The 20,079-nt window shown below is 35.6% G+C and overlaps 1 protein-coding gene and 1 non-coding gene across 2 annotated transcripts in view; both read right to left on the reverse strand.

Moving 5' to 3' along the window:
* Positions 1-732: 732 nt before the first annotated feature.
* LOC142333924 (uncharacterized) overlaps positions 733-20,079 on the reverse strand; it is a 72,029-nt gene continuing 52,682 nt past the window's right edge. Inside the window, exon 6 of the transcript XR_012758750.1 lies at positions 733-823. The gene's annotated coding sequence lies outside the window, so the exon portion shown is untranslated. The remainder of the gene's footprint in view (positions 824-20,079) is intronic.
* LOC142334166 (5S ribosomal RNA) lies at positions 14,619-14,737 on the reverse strand. Its single transcript, XR_012758795.1, has one exon. It is a non-coding gene; the product is annotated as a 5S ribosomal RNA (ribosomal RNA).

Raw genomic sequence — 20,079 nt, forward strand, 5'->3', positions numbered from 1 at the left:
TAAATAAAGGTATTATTTTTAAGTAAAATATTTCTATACATATATATAAATTTAGGGTGCTGATTATAAATGAAATTTTTTTATACATTTACATTTAAAGCTATAATATTCCAAAAATGTAAATTACACGTTGTCCATTATTATATAAACATTCTCGAATAGCATTACAAATTACTAAATAATTTTTATAGTTTTGTTTTCGAATTAGGAATGCAAAGTTGGCGGGAGTTTATTTCTCCCTACGGATCGCAGAACCTGGACAGAGTCCCTTGCTGCTGGATGATTCTAATCGGGCTTGTTTTTAAAGGTTTATTTTAAATGACGGGTCTAATTTTTCAAGTTGTGTTTTCAAATTGCAATATAAATAATGCACTATATATTAATAAAAACTAGTGTTACCAAATAGAGAATAAATAAACAATTTTTGATGGTTTAATTCTAGAATTAAATTTTTTATCACATCATAACCCAGTAGTAACACAGCCATGACTTCACATTTCTGTGGTCTATTTTTAATATACACTGTATATACTTAAGATTAATGAACTGGAGAGAAATACCGGGTGTTTAATGCGCATGCTCAGATCAGTACTCTTAGTAGTTAAACCGACCTGTACCGTTAAAACTCAGCACATTTGTATCTCGAGGCAATTCTTTTTTTAATACAATCTATTTATTATAAATCAATTAATATATACATAAATATATAATTTAATAAAAATCAGTACTCGCCTACTGTTCCGTGTACTGGATTGAATCAATCCTCCATTAGAATGTTGAGTTAAAACAAATTCTATATGTGTTTTCACCATTTTGAACTGGCCTGTAATTTAAAAAAAGATGTAAATAAATATAATAAAAAATATAAATAAATAAATAAAAATAATGGTATTTTCACCATTTTGAACTGGCCTGTAATTAAATAAATAAATATAGTAGAAGTACTATATATTTTTTATTAATTTATTCAAGAAGCGTCTTTTGTCTTGTACATATTTAAGAGATTAGTTACAAATTTAATTATTCATTAAACCATAAAAAAAATTTTTTTAAATTCTAAATAGATCTCTGATAAAATTGTTAAGGTTGCTTTAGTAAAAGTAATAAATTTTCAGTTCATGTTTTCTACTGGTGAAATTAATGAAAAATGTTTTTGAGTTACGGTAAACGAAAAAGTTTGCCCAGATTTCAGTTCTTTTAATAAAATAAAACCCTAATGTAATTTTTCGGATTCAAATTAAAAAATAAATTTGTTGATATTTTATCTAATTTGACCTAGAAAATAGAATAAAATAGGTGCCCCTAAACTATAAATTATGTAGTTTTTTTTAAAGATAACCGACGTAAAATACAAAATTCGGTGTCGAATTTTTATCGGATAATTTAGCGACTAATATTGCAAAATCAAAAATCGTCATGCATAAAAACTCTTAACTAGAATTCTATACAGAAGAATTGAGAGGAGAGTGGAGGAAGTGTTAGGAGAAGACCAGTTTGGTTTCAGGAAAAGTATAGGGACAAGGGAAGCAATTTTAGCCTCAGATTAATAGTAGAAGGAAGAATAAAGAAAAACAAACCGACATACTTGGCGTTTATAGACCTACAAAAGGCATTCGATAACGTAGACTGGAATAAAATGTTCAGCATTTTAAAAAGGTTAGGGTTCAAATACAGAGATAGAAGAACAATTGCTAACCCCCGCGCCCTCAGAGTGCCTAGGGTGCCCCCCATACGTGTGGGGGTTGCCTTAGTGCGATGAGACCGGGGACACTCTGGTCGTGCGTCTGATGGTGGCTACTGGTAACTGGTGTGACTTGTGACTAATTAAGATTTCTATCTTGACGGCTGTGTAGGTGTGTAAGCGTGGGTGTTGTGGATGTTAGTAGCTTGTCCCGTTTTATGCAGGTTCTTGTATGTTGTTGTCGGTGTATTGTTATTGCCGTATGTGTTGCTTCCAGTAGTGTTGTTTGTGTGGTGTGTGACATTGCTGGATTATTATGACTGTGTGTGGGCGATTCACCCTTCTGATGAACATTTTTATAAGCAGTCCCAGGAAGGGGGAAGCCACGGATGAAAGTTTAGTCGGTAGTGCGCAGGTATACATATGCCCTTAGTTATAACTGGCAGAACCTGTTAGCAAGCCTGAAACTGCTTAGGCGTCCGTAAATGGAGTTAAAGGTTAAAGTTAGGTTAGGTAATTAATAATTCCGTATACTGAAGTTCGTACGATATCAACAGAACTCCCCTGAGTGGAGGGAAATACGTGAACGAGCAGGTATTGCTGGAATGGACCCTGGTGACCAGACAGACAACTTTTCTCCAGTTTCACCACAAAACTGGAGAAACGTTGAGTTTGCAAGGTTGTTGGTACGTGCCAAGGATGTGGAGAGCCGGAGGAAGGGATATCAGTATTAGATTAAGGATAAGAGGACAGCCCAGCAGGAAGGGCCAGCACGCTCAGGTATATTGGTATCGGTGATCGGCTGGGGACTCCTTGGAAAAGTAGACTGGGTAAAAATATTTAAAAAAACTGAGTCCTGGCCACTCTGTGGGGGCTCGGGAACGACAGTCGGGCCCGGTTCCCTTTCCCAGGCATGGCACAAAAAAATGTAAAGACCCGATCCCTGGGGGTGGGAGCCCAGGAACGACGTAGTCGAGCCTGGTCGCTCCTCCCCGGAGATTTGAGGCAGGCATAATAAGAAAAAATCCAACCGGGGAGCCGACCTGCCATGTCGGACATACTGCTGAGCTTTACTTAGCTGTATGTCCAGCCCAGGAGAGTAGAAAAAAAGATATCAACGTAACCTGAGTCGAATGAAGGATTTGATCCACAGAGAATATAGTTTTTATCTGCGTTCTAAGTGTTTTTGATTGGTTTTTCGGAGTTTATTTTTGGAGTGGATATTACGGATTGATTGGTGAACATTTATTGGACAAGTGTTTAAAATTTGAAGTGAATCGGACAACGGACATACGAAATATTTTGATTTTATAAGTGAAGTAGGCTAACATAACCTATTTACTGTAAGAAAAATTTTAAATTATTTTGTACGTTCAGGCAGGAACGTGACGTCACTAATTCTTGACTAATAAAGTTACAGGATATTTTCAGCATATTTGCTGGCAAGTAAAATCCAGCTGTACCAAGAAGGATTGGTAGCCAGGGATGAAGGTTTAGTCGGTAGTGCGCAGGAACACATACGCATTTAATAACATCTTGTGGAACCTGTTAGCGAGCTCGAAACTGCGTAGGCGCCCGTAAATGGAGTTCTTCCACCTCTTACAAAAAATTAGAATAATATTTTTAAAAATCTCTAAGTGTTTACTGTGAACATTATTAGGGGTTCCATCTTTCTTCATAACTATGTAACCCGTCCGTATTTGGGAAAACCTTCAGGATATATACTGATCTTACCTCCCGGATTCGGGGGGGGGGACATGTTACCCCTCATCGACCTCCCTGACCCCCCTTGATATAGTCGAAGTGTTACAGAAAAGACTTTTCGGCGTAGATTCTGATATCGTCGAGATCGTAACTGTCTTCTACAGTTGGATATTTCCAAAATATGGATCATGAGATCCTGTTAGACCTAATAGGGTTCTGGGTCTTTTCCCAGTCAAAAACGAGTCAGCATCTATTGGAGTGAGAGCTGAGGTCGTGCCTACAGAAGCTACAATAGATATAGTCAGGTATCGCTAGCGATTTGAAGCACAGGGAAATTAGAAAAAGGAGACGCCCTCCTATTTTGGAGGAGATTTCGGAGACAGATTCGGTGGTTGCGGAGCTGTGAATTTAATTGATAAATTGGAGAGGGTTGCTAGGACCTTCCGTCAGGCTATTGATAAAAAAACACTAAACTATAAATTAAACTAATGAAAATATGGAGCTGATTAAAATAGTCGAACAGATATCCGAATATAAAGCGAATATAGAGCTTTGTCAGCACGGATTTTGAAGCCTCCATTGCAGGATTCGTTTACGCAGACTGATACTAATAAGGAACACGTGAGGATTATGAGCTAACTGGAGTCAGGAGTCTATGATGGAGGTTCAACTTATAATGAAAAGTTGGCCGAAGGATGGCCTCCTGTTTTGAGGAAAAAGATTGCGGTTGCTGTTGACATTGCATCTTTGGGTGACTCCTTTACTAGAGGTGTCTTCAGGAAGGCTCCTGAGATCAGACTACGCATGGTAAGTTGAAGGCCGAGCAGCTGTCTGCTTTTTGCCCGCATATCAAGGTTCTTCCGGGAGAGAAGGTGGAAATGGAGTCTCTCACACTGTTTTTGTTTTGGTTGTCGACTCTTTCCAGAGTGATACAAAGGTGATTGAGGACCTGTAGAACGGCATTGATCAGTTTTTTGTATTACCCAATAACAGAACGATCTTTGGTGAAAAACAGGTGACAGAATGGGTTATTTTATAAAGAAGCTCCTGGAATACACTGGGAGGAGGAGTAAGTCGACCATTTTGGGGATGCATCTGGTTGTGCAAAGGAAAGGGTCTCCCCGGCCCTCCATCCAAAACGGTTCCGGTGTCTGCTCAAAACTTGCGTTATGCTGATTTATTGAGGCAGGTGAAGGAACGTATCCAAGTTGAACTTCTGGAGATTCTATCGGTGTGAGAAGGGGTCAAGCCGGTAAAGTATTAATACGAGTCAAAGATAAGGGTCAGGGCCTAGAATTGTTGGAAAAGAAGATTGTTGAAGGAGTAGAAGCTGTCCAGGGAGCTCATATTAAGAAAGTGACTTAAGGACATAGAAGAGCTCTCCACTATGGAGGATATCCGGAAAGCTTGAGCGCAATTGCGGGACTAGAGGAGGTATACCCTCAGCAAATTTCCCTGAGGAATTCTTATGGAAGTACTAAGACGGCCATATTAGCGGTACCGACTAAAATGGCGGATACTTTATATCAAAAGGGCAGGATACGCATTGGCTGGGTTTCGTGCAGAGTCGATCTCAATATTCAACGTGGAGAGGTGTTTTCGATGCTGATCTGTTGGTCATAGGGCGGCGAGATGTAAGGGACCAGATAGAAGCAGGGAAGAATGTTTCCGATGTGCAAAAGATGTTCATTTTAAGGCAGATTGTGTGAAGGGCTTTAGGAGCAAAGATCAAAACCGCGCTGGGGGCTTGGAGCGCCATACAGTCGCAGTATGATTAAGTTATTGATAACTAATTAACAACTAAATCTACCACGATTTAGTGGAGGAAACAGCAAGGGGTCTACATGTTGATTTCATAGTATGTTCATGTTAATAAGTATGTTGCGGCAGGAAGTGGATGGTGTGCTGACAGGACGATGTGCCCATAAGAGTTATAAGTAACATATTAGGCTGGAGATTATGAGGAACAGGAGTGATAGCTGTTTAACTAGATCAAACTGTGATGATAGGCGTATATATAACTCCTAATTGCAAGCTCTCCCAGTGCATCGAGTTTTTGTGTGGTCTTTAGGTGACTCTTGCTAGAATAACCAAGAGGATTATTAGGAGATACTAATTGTAAAATAGTAATGGGTGGAAGTTCATACATCAATAGACTTGGCGAGGTCCTAACAGATCTAATGCAGTTGATTGGACTCTACAATGTTAATAACGGAACGCCCAGGTATGAAACTAGGGGAGGACATGCTTCCGTTCTGGATCTAGTAATCCTTGGTAGGAGATTGAATCGGGAGTTATGCATCTGGAATGTACTTGAAGATGACGTCGCCAGTGACCATCTTGCATCAAATTTGGAGGTGAGAGGGGCATCGTTCAGAGGCAGGAGAAGTGGGCATCTCCTCCTGATTGATTGACTGGCAGGTGAATACTGTGCTTAAAAGGGTCTCCGAGAGAATAAGCAAACCTCTACACGTGCACCGGAAGTCTTTCAGACCACTTATGCGGGAGGAGCCCGCATAATAGGGGAAAGAAAGGGTCATAAGCCAGTGTATACTGGTGAGACACCTAAAATAGCAAATTGAGAAGGGACTTGCAACGGAAATAGAAGAATAATGCACCGTCTTTTCAGATATAGGGAGGGTCTAATTCAGACAGTTATCAATTTAGAGACAATAGACGAGAACTTAATTATGAAATTAAGAGAGTCAAACGACTAAGGTGGGGAGAAATATGTGAGGATCTAGATAGGGACCTGTGGGGGCGGGCCTACCAAATCATCATGAAAAGATTTGATAGGCGTCTGCCTGTCCGAGCTGAGGTTCAAGCGAAGAATGAGATGGCTAGACTCTACCATTGTGGGCCGCACTTGACGTTGGAATGTGAGGAGAAATTTCACCATTGACAAGATTAGAGCGGCGATCAGTAGACTTTGAAACGAGAAGAATCCGAGTCCTGATAAGGTCCCGGCTGAAGTACTAAAGGATCTGGTTGGACGTATACCCTGGGTCATAGTAGACATGGTTAACCGGCAATTGGAGTGCGACACATTTCCGGCATGCTAGAAACAGGCACAATAGGTCTTCCTGTCTAAAGGTAAAAATAAGAACACGGCTGTATAGTTTCGGCCATTATGTCCACTGAATATATGGTGAAAGTGATGGAGAGGTTGCTGGTGACACTCATTGTAGAGGAACTTTACAGAGGATTTGGTCTTCATGATAGCCAATACAGATTCATAAAAGGGCGTTCTACTATTCAGGCAGTTTATGCAGTATATGTTTATGTATAAGTGTATTATATTTGATACTAATATAATTTCCGATTGTTGGAGGAGTTAGATAATATCTAATCTACAAGATTCTACACAACAGTCTATTTAACCTTTGAAATGAAATTATCGGGGCGCATACAAATATTTTATGGAAAACAATGAAAATAAGGGATCGGGAGGAATGTGATAAATCGAGATTCCTTTTTAAAGACTCCTTTTTATGGAATGATCCATTCAATCAAATCTTGCAGGATATTCCCTTATTTTGAACTCTACAACAATAAATACGAGGGTTATTTTTTTCAAGGTCCGATCGGTCGCTAAATAAAAACCTGCGCAAAAATCGGATGATGTGTTGCGCAGCGTCCCAAGTATGGCCTTCAATAACGCCGCGTCACTTCGTTTAGTTCTGAACACGCAGTTAGCACATAAACATGTCTACAACAATAGCATCTCCCGCAAAGTGTGAAGTGGGTGCGGTAATGCGATTTCTTCAGGCTGAGGGATGTAATGCGGCTGAAATTCATCGACGAATAAGTAATGTGTACGGTGAAACTTCAATGAGTGACAACAAAGTGACAAACTTCAAAGCAGGACGTACAGATGTTCATGATGCAGGCGGTCAGGGAAGGAAGCGAGTGTCAACCGATGATCTCGTTGAGCAAGTGGATGAGGCGATTCGAGAAAATCGTCTGTTCACAATTTCTGTATCGAGTGTTTCGTTTTCTGAAATTTCAAGGTCAGCTCTCTACACCATTGTGAGTGAGATACTTCAGTACCGCAAACTGTGTGCAAGATGGGTTCCCAAGATGCTGTCCGACCATCACAAAACAATGAGAATGGACGCCTCCCTAACGTTTCTCCAGCGCTACCACAATGAAGAAGATTTTTTGAACAAAATTGTCAAAGGGGACCATTGTATGAAGAGTAATATTCGGTCTTATTCCTTTGCAGACAAAACGTGGAGTAATATTTGCCCAGAAACAATTATTAATTGCTTTAAAATTTATGGATTTTCATCCGGAAAAACAATCAGGATTAATTTCTAGACCCAGAAGAAGAATGGGGTGTTGTAATTTATAAAATCTTTAACATTAGTACGAACGAAATTTCATTTGACTTGTTCTCATACTTTGATGATATTGTATTTAGTATAATTTCAGCTGATGATATAATCGCATTGGTGTCAGATTCAACCATTCATAAGTATTCCTATGAAGATGATGAAATGGAATAAGTAGAAATTACAATTACAACAAAAGATACATACTCGGTAATAAATCGCCTTCGAATATTCTTCTAAAGTTCATGCGAAGTAGAAATGATGTATTTAGTAAATTAGTGTACATTGAAAATGCCCTTGGATTTTCAAATCTTTTCTTTTTCATGTTTAGCTTCCAGTAATTACTTTTCAAATAATACTTTAGAGTATGATATGTATGAGTGTAAATGAAGTGTAATCTTGTACAGTCTCAGTTCGACCATTTCTGAGATATGTGGTTAATTGAAACACAACCACCAAAGAACACCGGTATCCACAATCTATTATTCAAATCCGTGTAAAAATAACTGACTTAACTACGACTTGAACGCTGGAACTCTCGACTTCCAAATCAGCTGATTTGGGAAGACGCGTTCATCACTATACCAGCTTGGTGGGTTAATCTAGGTATAACTGACTTTAAGGAATTGTGAACTTGTATGAACTTCCTTTTCAGATGTCCAATATACAAATTAGTTGATGTGTCATCCAATAAAATTAAATTTCTGATACCATATAAAAAAATATGGTAGAAAATATTGTAGATCTACCATTTCTGATATTAAAAGTTGTTACTGCCATTATGAGACGTATTTTGAAGTGTTTAGGAAACCTTTTGTTATGAGGTCATATATTTTATTAAGGAAAATTTTGGGGCACAAATTAAAATCTAATACTGTGTTAAACAAAGATGGTACACCAATATATAATACGAAAAGTAAAGTCGATAGATGGGTGGAATATATTGAGTTATACGGAGGAAATTAATTAGAAAATGGTGTTATAGAGGAAGAAGAGGAAGTTGAGGAGGATGAAATGGGAGAAACAATACTGAGATCTGAATTTAAGAGAGCATTAAAAGATTTAAATGGCAGAAAGGCTCCTGGAATAGACGGAATACCTGTAGAATTACTGCGCAGTGCAGGTGAGGAAGCGGTTGATAGATTATACAAACTAGTGTGTAATATTTATGAAAAAGGGGAATTTCCGTCAGACTTCAAAAAAAGTGTTATAGTAATGATACCAAAGAGAGCAGGGGCAGATAAATGTGAAGAATACAGAACAATTAGTTTAACTAGTCATGCATAAATAATTTTAACTAGAATTCTATACAGAAGAATTGAGAGGAGAGTGGAAGAACTGTTAGGAGAAGACCAATTTGGTTTCAGGAAAAGCATAGGGGACAAGGGAAGCAATTTTAGGCCTCAGATTAATAGTAGAAGGAAGATTAAAGAAAAACAAACCAACATACTTGGCGTTTATAGACCTAGAAAAGGCATTCGATAACATAGACTGGAATAAAATGTTCAGCATTTTAAAAAAATTAGGGTTCAAATACAGAGATAGAAGAACGATTGCTAACATGTACAGGAACCAAACAGCAACAGTAATAATTGAACATAAGAAAGAAGCCGTAATAAGAAAGGGAGTCCGACAAGGATGTTCCCTATCACCGTTACTTTTTAATCTTTACATGGAACTAGCAGTTAATGATGTTAAAGAACAATTTAGATTCGGAGTAACAGTACAAGGTGAAAAGATAAAGATGCTACAATTTGCTGATGATATAGTAATTCTAGCCGACAGTAAAAAGGATTTAGAAGAAACAATGAACGGCATAGATGAAGTCCTACGCATAAGTCCTAAGAACTATCGCATGAAAAAAAAACAAAAGTAATGAAATGTAGTAGAAATAACAAAGATGGACCACTGAATGTGAAAATAGGAGGAGAAAAGATTATGGAGGTAGAAGAATTTTGTTATTTGGGAAGTAGAATTAATAAAGATGGACGAAGCAGGAGCGATATAAAATGCCGAATAGCACAAGCTAAACGAGTCTTCAGTAAGAAATATAATTTGTTTACATCAAAAATTAATTTAAATGTCAGGAGAAGATTTTTGAAAGTGTATGTTTGGAGTGTCGCTTTATATGGAAGTGAAACTTGGACAATCAGAGTATCTGAGAAGAAAATATTAGAAGCTTTTGAAATGTGGTGCTATAGGAGAATGTTAAAAATCAGATGGGTGGATAAAGTGACAAATGAAGAGGTATTGCGGCAAATAGATGAAGAAAGAAGCATTTGGAAAAAATATAGTTAAAAGAAGAGACAGACTTATAGGCCACATACTAAGGCATCCTGGAATAGTCTCTTTAATATTGGAAGGACAGGTAGAAGGAAAAAATTGTGTAGGCAGGCCACGTTTGGAATATGTAAAACAAGTTGTTAGGGATGTAGGATGTAGAGGGTGTACTGAAATGAAACGACTAGCACTAGATAGGGAATCTTGGAGAGCTGCATCAAACCAGTCAAATGAATGACGACAAAAAAAAAAAAAAAATAGTCGTCTTTCTTTTTCTGTTTAAGACTTCGGCACCAGCTGTGTTGTTACGTCACAGGTTAGTGGTGTATTTAAAGTATCCCCTAGTACGACACTTAACACACCCGCACGAATGAAGTACGAATGTGTGCGCGCTTTAGTTAGAATCATTGAATTGAAGAAACTAAAAATATTATATTTAAACATAACGATAAATATTTTTAATTAAGTTGCATGTGTAAGCCGTGCATCAAAAGAAAGCGGGAAAGTCCTACAACTGTGTTGTCAGGAAAAAAAATTTACAATTTTTTCAAATAAATTTTATTATCTTTAAAAATAATAGTTTTATTAGTAAGCCCACCAGGCTGGTATCAGCAACTCAATTATAATACCACCTGGTAACACTCAACGCAAATCAATTATTTAACGGCAAATTTTTTAAGTCAAAGATTCTCAGGTTCAAATCTTAGTATATTTTAGTTACTTTTATATACGGATTTGAATACTAGACCAATGGATACCGGTGTACTTTGGTGGTTGAGGTTCAATTAACCACCGTCTCAGGAATGGTCGGCCTGAGGCTGTACAAGACTAAACCTAATTTACTTCTCAGATGTAGGCAGCCCACGTTTGGAATATGTAAAACAAATTGTTAGGGATGTAGGATGTAGAGGGTATACTGAAATGAAACGACTAGCACTAGATAGGGAATCTTGGAGAGCTGCATCAAACCAGTCAAATGACTGAAGACAAAAAAAAACATAATACTAATAAATTTTGTCTTTTCTAACATAATTTAGTACTGTATTAAATTATGAAATTTTTCTGTACAATTTTTGAGTTACCTCTCTAAATAAACAACTACTTAAATCGAAAAAAAAATATTTGTCCCTTAATATTCGAATTAGAGAGATTTGACTGTAGAATAATTATTTTCTGGTTACACCCCCCAAAAAAAAAACCATTTGTGATGACAAATAGTTCACCACATTATTATTAACGTATTTGTCCTCATTTCGTCTTCGCGTAATGGATCTATCCACGAATTTCAACTTTTCATTTAAAAAATGAATTATCGTTCACTTCTCAAATAGAAATAATTTAACTATCAATATTAAAATAATGAAATTCTACTATATAAAATAAATGTGTGTTTCATAATATTTATGTACTAAGATACGTATACCCGTGGAAGTTGCATTCCAAAGAATCTACTTTGTGTTGTTAATAAAGGTGACAGATTATTACTTTAAAATTGAACCTCATGGATAATCCAGCAATTTTTTTAATAAATAAATACAATTTCGTACAAACAATTCAAAAAGTTAATAGATTAAAAAAACGAACAATTATTTTCGTTTTCGAGACATACAACTACAGAATTATTACGTAATAATTAAATGCTATTAATATTTAATTAATATTATTATATTTAATAATTAAAGGGTATTAATTAAAGCCTAAAAGTTAATTAAAACAGAGAATATTTTAATTCAAATCCCAATAAATAAATAAATATTACTTACCAAAATGTTTAATAATCCTAAATAAATTTAAAGATGAAATTTTGTAAACTTTAAAGATTCAATTGAAATATTAGAAATATTTTTACAGAAAATTTTTTTTTTTTTACATAGTTTTAATGAAATTGAAATATAAAGTAGAAATTTGATCACAAATTGTACATATTGATTTGGGTAACTAAGTAATTTAATAAATAAACAACTTATACATATATAAAACAGCTGATTATTTAAATGAAGAAAACATGTATTAAAATATAGAAAATACATTAAAAAATAAAAATATTGTATATATTTTTAAATTTATTTTTAATTTTGAAATTGGCGCTCTAATTTAAAAAATTCGAAATTAAAAAAATATATATTTATTTTTTGGAACTTTTCTGTTATACGCTTCTAACCCGGTTTTATGTTTATTTATCATGGATTTAACTAAAATTATGATACAATATCGTTTAAATCATTATATTAAATGATTAAAAATATAATGGTGTTAACAACGGGCTACCCGATTTCCGCTGTTTTTGTAAGTACTGTTAATATTTAATTTACTTTTGTTATTAATATGTTGCATATACAGTATGTCCCATATAAAACGCAACCCAACCTTATATTGGTAGGTATTGAAATAATAAAAAGGCATGTGTAAATGTAAATATAATTTTTATTATTACCATCCATTACCTTACATTTAGAATAAATGTTGGAAGTGGCCGCCATCTTCTTGAATACAAGCTTCGATTCTTTCTACAGCGTTTCTTGCAACTTTTTTCAAAGTTTGTGGCTGGATATTTAACACAACTTGTTCAATATTGAGTTTCAATCGTTCAAGTGTTCGTGGTTTGTTGCTGTAGGCTTTTTCTTTGAGGTAACCCCGTAGAAAAAAATCTGCCGCAGTCAAATCTGGAGATCTTGGTGGACGCAAGCCTCGACCGATAACACGATTACCAAAGAATTCCTCGACGAAAAAAGAAGTTGAACCTGCGTAGTGCGATGTCGCACCGTCATGTTGTAGCCAACAGTGTCTGTGTTCCTCTTCCGAGAGTGCGATGAACCGAAATAGAATATTCTGATATCGTTCTGCATTAATGGTGTACTCGAAAAAAATAGAACCGATTATTTTCTTCCGCGATATCGTGCACCACACGCCCGACTTCTGCGGGTGTAATTGTTTTTCGTGATAAACGTGGGGATTTTCAGCGCTCAAAATTCGACTGTTTTGGCTGTTTACGTAGCCATCCGAATGAAACCGTGCTTCATCTGTGTAAAATAACGAATCCATAACGTTAATTTCCTCAGATTAATAGGCCTCAGATTATCAGGCCTCAGATTAATAGTAGAAGGAAGATTAAAGAAAAAACAAATCAACATACTTGGCGTTTATAGACCTAGAAAAGGCATTCGATAACGTAGACTGGAATAAAATGTTCAGCATTTAAAAAAAAATTAGGGTTCAAATACACAGATAGAAGAACGATTGCTAACATGTACAGGAACCAAACAGCAACAGTAATAATTGAAGAACATAAGAAAGAAGCGGTAATAAGAAAGGGAGTCCGACAAGGATGTTCCCTATCTCCGTTACTTTTTAATCTTTACATGGAACTAGCAGTTAATGATGTTAAACAACAATTTAGATTCGGAGTAACAGTACAAGGTGAAAAGATAAAGATGCTACGATTTGCTGATGATATAGTAATTCTAGCCGAGAATACAAAGGATTTAGAAGAAACAATGAACGGCATAGATGAAGTCCTATGCAAGAACTATCGCATGAAAATAAACAAAAGTAATGAAATATAGTAGAAATAACAAAGATGGACCGCTGAATGTGAAAATAGGAGGAGAAAAGATTATGGAGGTAGAAGAATTTTGTTATTTGGGAAGTAGAATTACTAAAGATGGACGAAGCAGGAGCGATATAAAATGCCGAATAGCACAAGCGAAACGAGCCTTCAGTAAGAAATATAATTTGTTTACATCTAAAATTAATTTAAATGTCAGGAAAAGATTTTTGAAAGTGTACGTTTGGAGTGTTGCTTTATATGGAAGTGAAACATGGACAATCGGAGTATCTGAGAAGAAAAGATTAGAAGGTTTTGAAATGCGGTGCTATAGGAGAATGTTAAAAATCAGATGGGTGGATAAGGTGACAAATGAAGAGGTATTGCGGCAAATAGATGAAGAAAGAAGCGTTTGGAAAAATATAGTTAAAAGAAGACACAGACTTATAGGCCACATACTAAGGCGTCCTGCAATAGTCGCTTTAATATTGGAAGGACAGGTAGAAGGAAAAAATTGTGTAGGAAGGCCACGTTTGGAATATGTAAAACAAATTGTTAGGGATGTAGGATGTAGAGGGTATACTAGCACTAGATAGGGAATCTTGGAGAGCTGCATCAAACCAGTCAAATGACTGAAGACAAAAAAAGTATGTGTAAGCCGTGCATCAAAAGAATGTGTGAAAGTCCTACAACTGTGTTGTCAGCAAAAAAAATTTTACAATTTTTTCAAATAAATTGTATAATAAACCCCTTTCCCAATTTTTTATTATATTGTGAAAACTGATAATGTTAGGTTTTTTGCACATATTCTTCAAAACAAAAAAACAAAACAATGGTAAATATTTGAAAATGGTTATGTAATTTCATTATTATTATTTTCTTAAATATTGTGTAATTAAATTTAAAAAAAAACTGCCTTTAGAAATACGTTTTTGTTTTATTATTTACATCAGTAAAATTCTATAAATATTCACTGATAATTGCTGATAAACAAAATGTAAAACTTCGAAAGTTAAAACAAAATATGATGAAAAATAAAAAACTAAATTAAAGAAGAAGAAGATAAAAAAAAAGATGCCAACAGCACGCGGTATTCCCAAGCGGTCACCCATCCAAGTACTAACCGCGCCCGACGTTGCTTAACTGCGGTGATCAGACGAGAACCGGTGTATTCAACGTGGTATGGCCGTTGGCGAAGAAAGAGTCAATTTTACTCCTATATAAAGCTTATTTTAATTAAATAAATTAATACCTTTGTCAACTTTTATATTACTTACCTAACTTTTTTCTTTTCTATTTCTTTTTATTTAATTTTATACAAATTGTTTTGTAAAAAGAATTTTATCGTTGCATATTAAATATTATACTTATATAATGATTTTTTTATATACGTAAACCACAGTTATTAACTGTATCAAATAAATTCTAGTTGATTAAAAATGATGGACAATGCAAAACAATTTTTGTTAAATTATATCAACAAATTTTTTATTAAGAGAAAAAAAGTAAAATGACTTGTATAATAAAACAAAGATCAAAATATCTAAGAGCTGAATTCTTTATTTTTTTTTCGTATTATTTTGAATAATAATGTTTTATATATTTAGGAGGATGTATATATCATCCAATTTTTAACACCGATTATTCATAATACTATTATGCACGATATAGATATCGAAATGATAAGATTGATTGATAGAAATAAAATTATTTATAACTGAAATTAAACATATACCAGTCACATTCAACATTATTATAGTCTATAAACAGTAAAAGAAATGTAAATTTTATAAAAGAAATTTCTAGAATCACGTGAAAATATCAATGTAATGTGTGATAAGGGAGGAAATACAATATTAAATATAGTTTTAAGTAATCTTTGCAATGATGATTTAATTGAAATTATTAAATTGTTGATAAATTCAGGTGCATAGATATCATTGCTGTGAATTCTTTTCAGGAAAAACTTTTAATGAAGTTACTATAAAATGCAGATGAAGTTATTATAAGACCAGATATTTATGAATCTACAGCAAAGAATCGGTTGAAAAACACATTCTTAACTGCTGTAGTATCTAAAATAAGTCGAATTAAACAGTTCATAGTTGTAATAATTTATAATGGATTCACAACAGATGGACTGAATAAAGGAATTTAATCGTCTTCTACATTTAGCACTGAAAAATAATTGCAGTGTTGATTATATTATAGAAATCATTGATAATGGCAAATGTTAATAAAATGAAATCCTTTAAAGATGATGAAAATGATTATACTATTTCACCATTATTAATATTATTTCACACAGGTAAGGAAATTATATCGGCGTTTCTTAATAAAGGTGCAAGCGTTAATGCAGTTGGTGAAAACGGTTTTTTTTTGTCTTAAAAAAAAACTGGAGCTGCATCAAACCAGTCATTTGACTGGTTTGATGCAGCTCTCCAAGATACCCTATCTAGTGCTAGTCGTTTCATTTCAGTATACCCTCTACATCCTACATTCCTAACAATTTGTTTTACATATTCCAAACGTGGCCTGCCTACACAATTTTTTCCTTCTACCTGTCCTTCCAATATTAAAGCGACGGTGAAAACGGAGTGACACCATAATTTTAAGATAGAAATAATTGATAATTTTAGTAGCGGATGTCAATAAATATGATTTTCATTAGATTGTTTAATGCAGAAGTCTATGTAAATACAATGGACATGATTGTAGAACAAGTTAATATTTGTAATGAAGGTTTAACGCCACTAATATAACTATATTATACGGTATATTTTATAATAAAGCAGAAATTGCAGCTGCATTAATTAAGAATGGCGCCTGTATAGACACTAGCGATATAGAAGGCCATACTGCTTTGTATTATGTATTTGAAAGTGCAATCGATTGGCCTTTCTTTCTTGCAGAGGGAATTAAATCGAGGTACTCGATCATGGTAGGATACCGGACAGGTAGGGTTCCGGCTTAGTCTAGTGGTGAACGCGTCTTCCCAAATCAGCTGATTTGGAAGCCGAGAGTTCCAGCGTTCAAGTCCTAGTAAAGCCAGTTATTTTTATACGGATTTGAATACTAGATCATGTATACCGGTGTTCTTTGGTGGTTGGGTTTCAATTAACCACACATCACAGGAATGGTCGAACTGAGAATGTACAAGACTACACTTCATTTGCACTCATACATATCATCCTCTGAAGTATTATCTGAACGGTAGGCTAAACAGGAAAGAAAGAAGAAGAAGGTTGACCATTCCTGAGATATGTAGTTATTTATAAAAGTAACTGCCTTTTCTAGGATCTGAACCTTAGAACTCATGACTTCGAAATCAGGTGATTTTCGATTACGAGTTCACCACTAGAGTTTTGCATTTAAAAAGAATCGTTTGGTAATTACTTCTTAAAAATCCACGAAACCATTATGAAGTTACAGGTGTAATATCTTATATCTAAACCCTTTCTCCAAGTATCGTCGGGTAAAAATAAAATAAAGTTGTTTGAAACGCAATATAGAATCATTAATAATTGTAAAATTTAATATAAAGCATGCTTTATTAAAATTTTATATACCGTTATGCTAAAAAAACATTATATATGTATATATATATATATATATATATATAGTATAAGAAGTACGTGTTTCAAATTCAGAAAGAAAAAACAGAATGAAACATGAAATGGCCTTGAAACGTTCTCCAAACAAATTTTATACATTGAAAGCACTAAACAAAAGTTATAAACAAATCCATTTTTAATCGACATAACAGGATGTTTTGATTCAGCCGTAAATCAGATAACTAATGCGGTACCAGTTGGATAGAGAGAGAGATAATGACTGAGAAAGACATTGAACCAGCCGACTACGTCAGCTAGCCAGTAAATAATGCACACAGCAATTACACAATATAGACTAAGCTTCTCCCTTATATCTTTATACATCGTAACCACACAACATAAAGATACCGCACCCTTTTTTCTATCGTTGTTTTAAATACATTTTTATTTTGTTTAATGTTTTTTTTATTTATTATTAATACTACTTTTATAACAATGTTATTCGTAAAATATGCTTAGTTTTATTGTACAATTCCCAATTGTTATATAAATTAATAATAGCTAAAAAAATTCTTTCAATGGAAATCGGAACAAGTAAATCTATTCAAAATAAATATATTTTCTTATTAATATCTATGAAAATCTCGATTATTCGTACCTCCATTTTCAAAAACTTACAGCAAGTAATTCAAAATGTATAATTACAGATAGTATATAATTCGCTGACCTCGATGGTAGATAACGAGTTTGAGACTAGCACTGCACCCAGGCTTGGATTTATACAGGAGCAACATGGGCCATGGCCCAGGGTGGCAAATTGAGGGGGGCGGAACTTTTCGACTTTTTTAAAACCTCGAAAATCGGTTAAACTGTTTGTCATTTTGTTGTGTAGCGACTATGAATCAATTCATATTCCAAAGCATTATAGAATTCGTTTGAGATTTTACTATTGTACGGCTTTATTGCCGTCGCCGAGTTTTCATGTATTCATAATTTTCTTTATCTCCAGGATTTCTTTATTTTTAGGATAACCTTCATACACTATCTGCGCCAGTAAATCTTCCAGATTTTGTTCATTATGTTCTTTTCATGTGTTTACAAGATTTTCAATATCTGTGAGATCTACATCAAACCCATTTTTCCCTATTGAATGAGCTATTGCTTTTACACTTTCGGCGATATTTCCTGAGGGTCTTGATGTCACCAGTACCTTCCAGCATATCTGTTTGAAGCAGCTTATTCCAGCAAAACACCAGAGTTGACTGTTTCAGTAAATCTTGACTGTGTTAGTGGACCGGCCTGCAGATAAGAGTATGACTGACTTTAAGGATGATTTAGTACAAAGTTTAAATGCGGCGGGTACGGGTCTGCAAATTGTAAGTTTAAAGGAGGTTTTAAAGGGGGTGGGGATTGTAGCCAACAATATGATACTGAACGTAAGATCTTAGGGAACGATGCTTTGAGTTCCTATGTAGTGAAGTCGCAAGCTTTGCGGCCCAGATTAATTATTTATGATGTTCCGCGGTCTTTGTCGGAGGTTCAACTCTTAGAGACGATATGTGTGCGGAATACAAACAAGACAGTTGGAAGAGTTTCGAAGTCAGTTCAAGATAGCCTTCCGGTCGGGCAAGAAGGTTGGACCGATGGTTCATTATGTTGTTGAATGTGATAAGGAATTGAGGTCCTGTTTTTTGAATGCCGGCCGAGTATTTGTCGATTACCAGGCCTGTAAGGTGCGCGATTTTGTGAAAGTGACCAGATTCTTTAAATGTTCTGGTCTGGGCCATGTAGCGAAATATTGCAAGGAGAAGGAATTGTGCACTTTTTGTGGAGATGGTGGTCACAAACAGGTGGATTGCCCGGTTCGGAAGGCGTCTGGCCGTCCGGTGTGTTTAAATTGTAGGCGGTTGAGGAAGCCGGCGGACCATAGCTGTCGTAGCTTGGACTGTCCGGCGTACTTACGGGCGAGAGAGCTGTTAATTGATCGGACAGATATTGATTAGCTTGGGTACATCCGTTGCGTAGGTAGGTGCAGGCAGCCCGGCTGGTGAGGGTTGCATGGTCCTCGGATCATGTCTCCTGATGAGCCAGTCGGGACCCGTGTAGGCTAGGGCGACCCATGGCTAAAGATCATCGGATACTGTTTGTAAGTGGAGCATGCGGGGGTTCGTGGCGTTAGGTTGTGTGTCACGTTCGTTGGAATGTTGTATAGGACGCAGGTAGCCACGGAGGATGGCGTAATACGTTAAAAGAGTACGACCAGTCCGGCATTTGCGTGCCAGGCTGTGCTTCCCCCGGTGAGGCCGGAGGTTTTTCCAAGGATGGCTGAGAGGGGGACATCTTCGCTCAGGCCGAATGCTTCTGGCATGTACAGATTTTTGAGGACAGCTTTTTGAGGACTGCATTGCCAATACCCAATTTAAAAATCATAATAAAAGAATATACACTTGGGAAAAGCCAGGCGATACTGCAAGGTATCAGATAGATTATATCATGGTTAAGCAAAGATTTAGAAATCAACTTGTTGACTGCAAAACTTACCCTGGAGAAGACATTGATAGCGACCATAATTTGGTGATAATGAAATGTAGATTGGGGTTTAAAACCCTGAAGAAAAAGTGTCAGATGAATCGGTGGAATTTGGAGAAGCTTGAGGAAGAGGAGGTAAAGAAGATTTTTGAGGAGGACATCGCAAGAGGTCTGAGTAAAAAAGATAAGGTAGAAAATGTAAAAGACGAATGGGAGAATGTTAAAAAGGAAATTTTTAAATCAGCAGAAGCAAACTTAGGCGGAACAAAGAGAACTGGTAGAAAACCTTGGGTATCACACGATATATTGCAGCTGATGGATGAACGTAGAAAATATAAGAATGCTAGTGATGAAGAAAGTAAAAGGAACTATCGGTAATTAAGAAATGCTTTAAACAGGAAGTGCAAACTGGCGAAAGAAGAGTGTATTAAAGAAAAGTGTTATTAAAAGAGA

This window comes from Lycorma delicatula, chromosome 13 (genome assembly GCF_047948215.1).
Source record: "Lycorma delicatula isolate Av1 chromosome 13, ASM4794821v1, whole genome shotgun sequence".
In the NCBI taxonomy this organism is placed as follows: domain Eukaryota; kingdom Metazoa; phylum Arthropoda; class Insecta; order Hemiptera; family Fulgoridae; genus Lycorma; species Lycorma delicatula.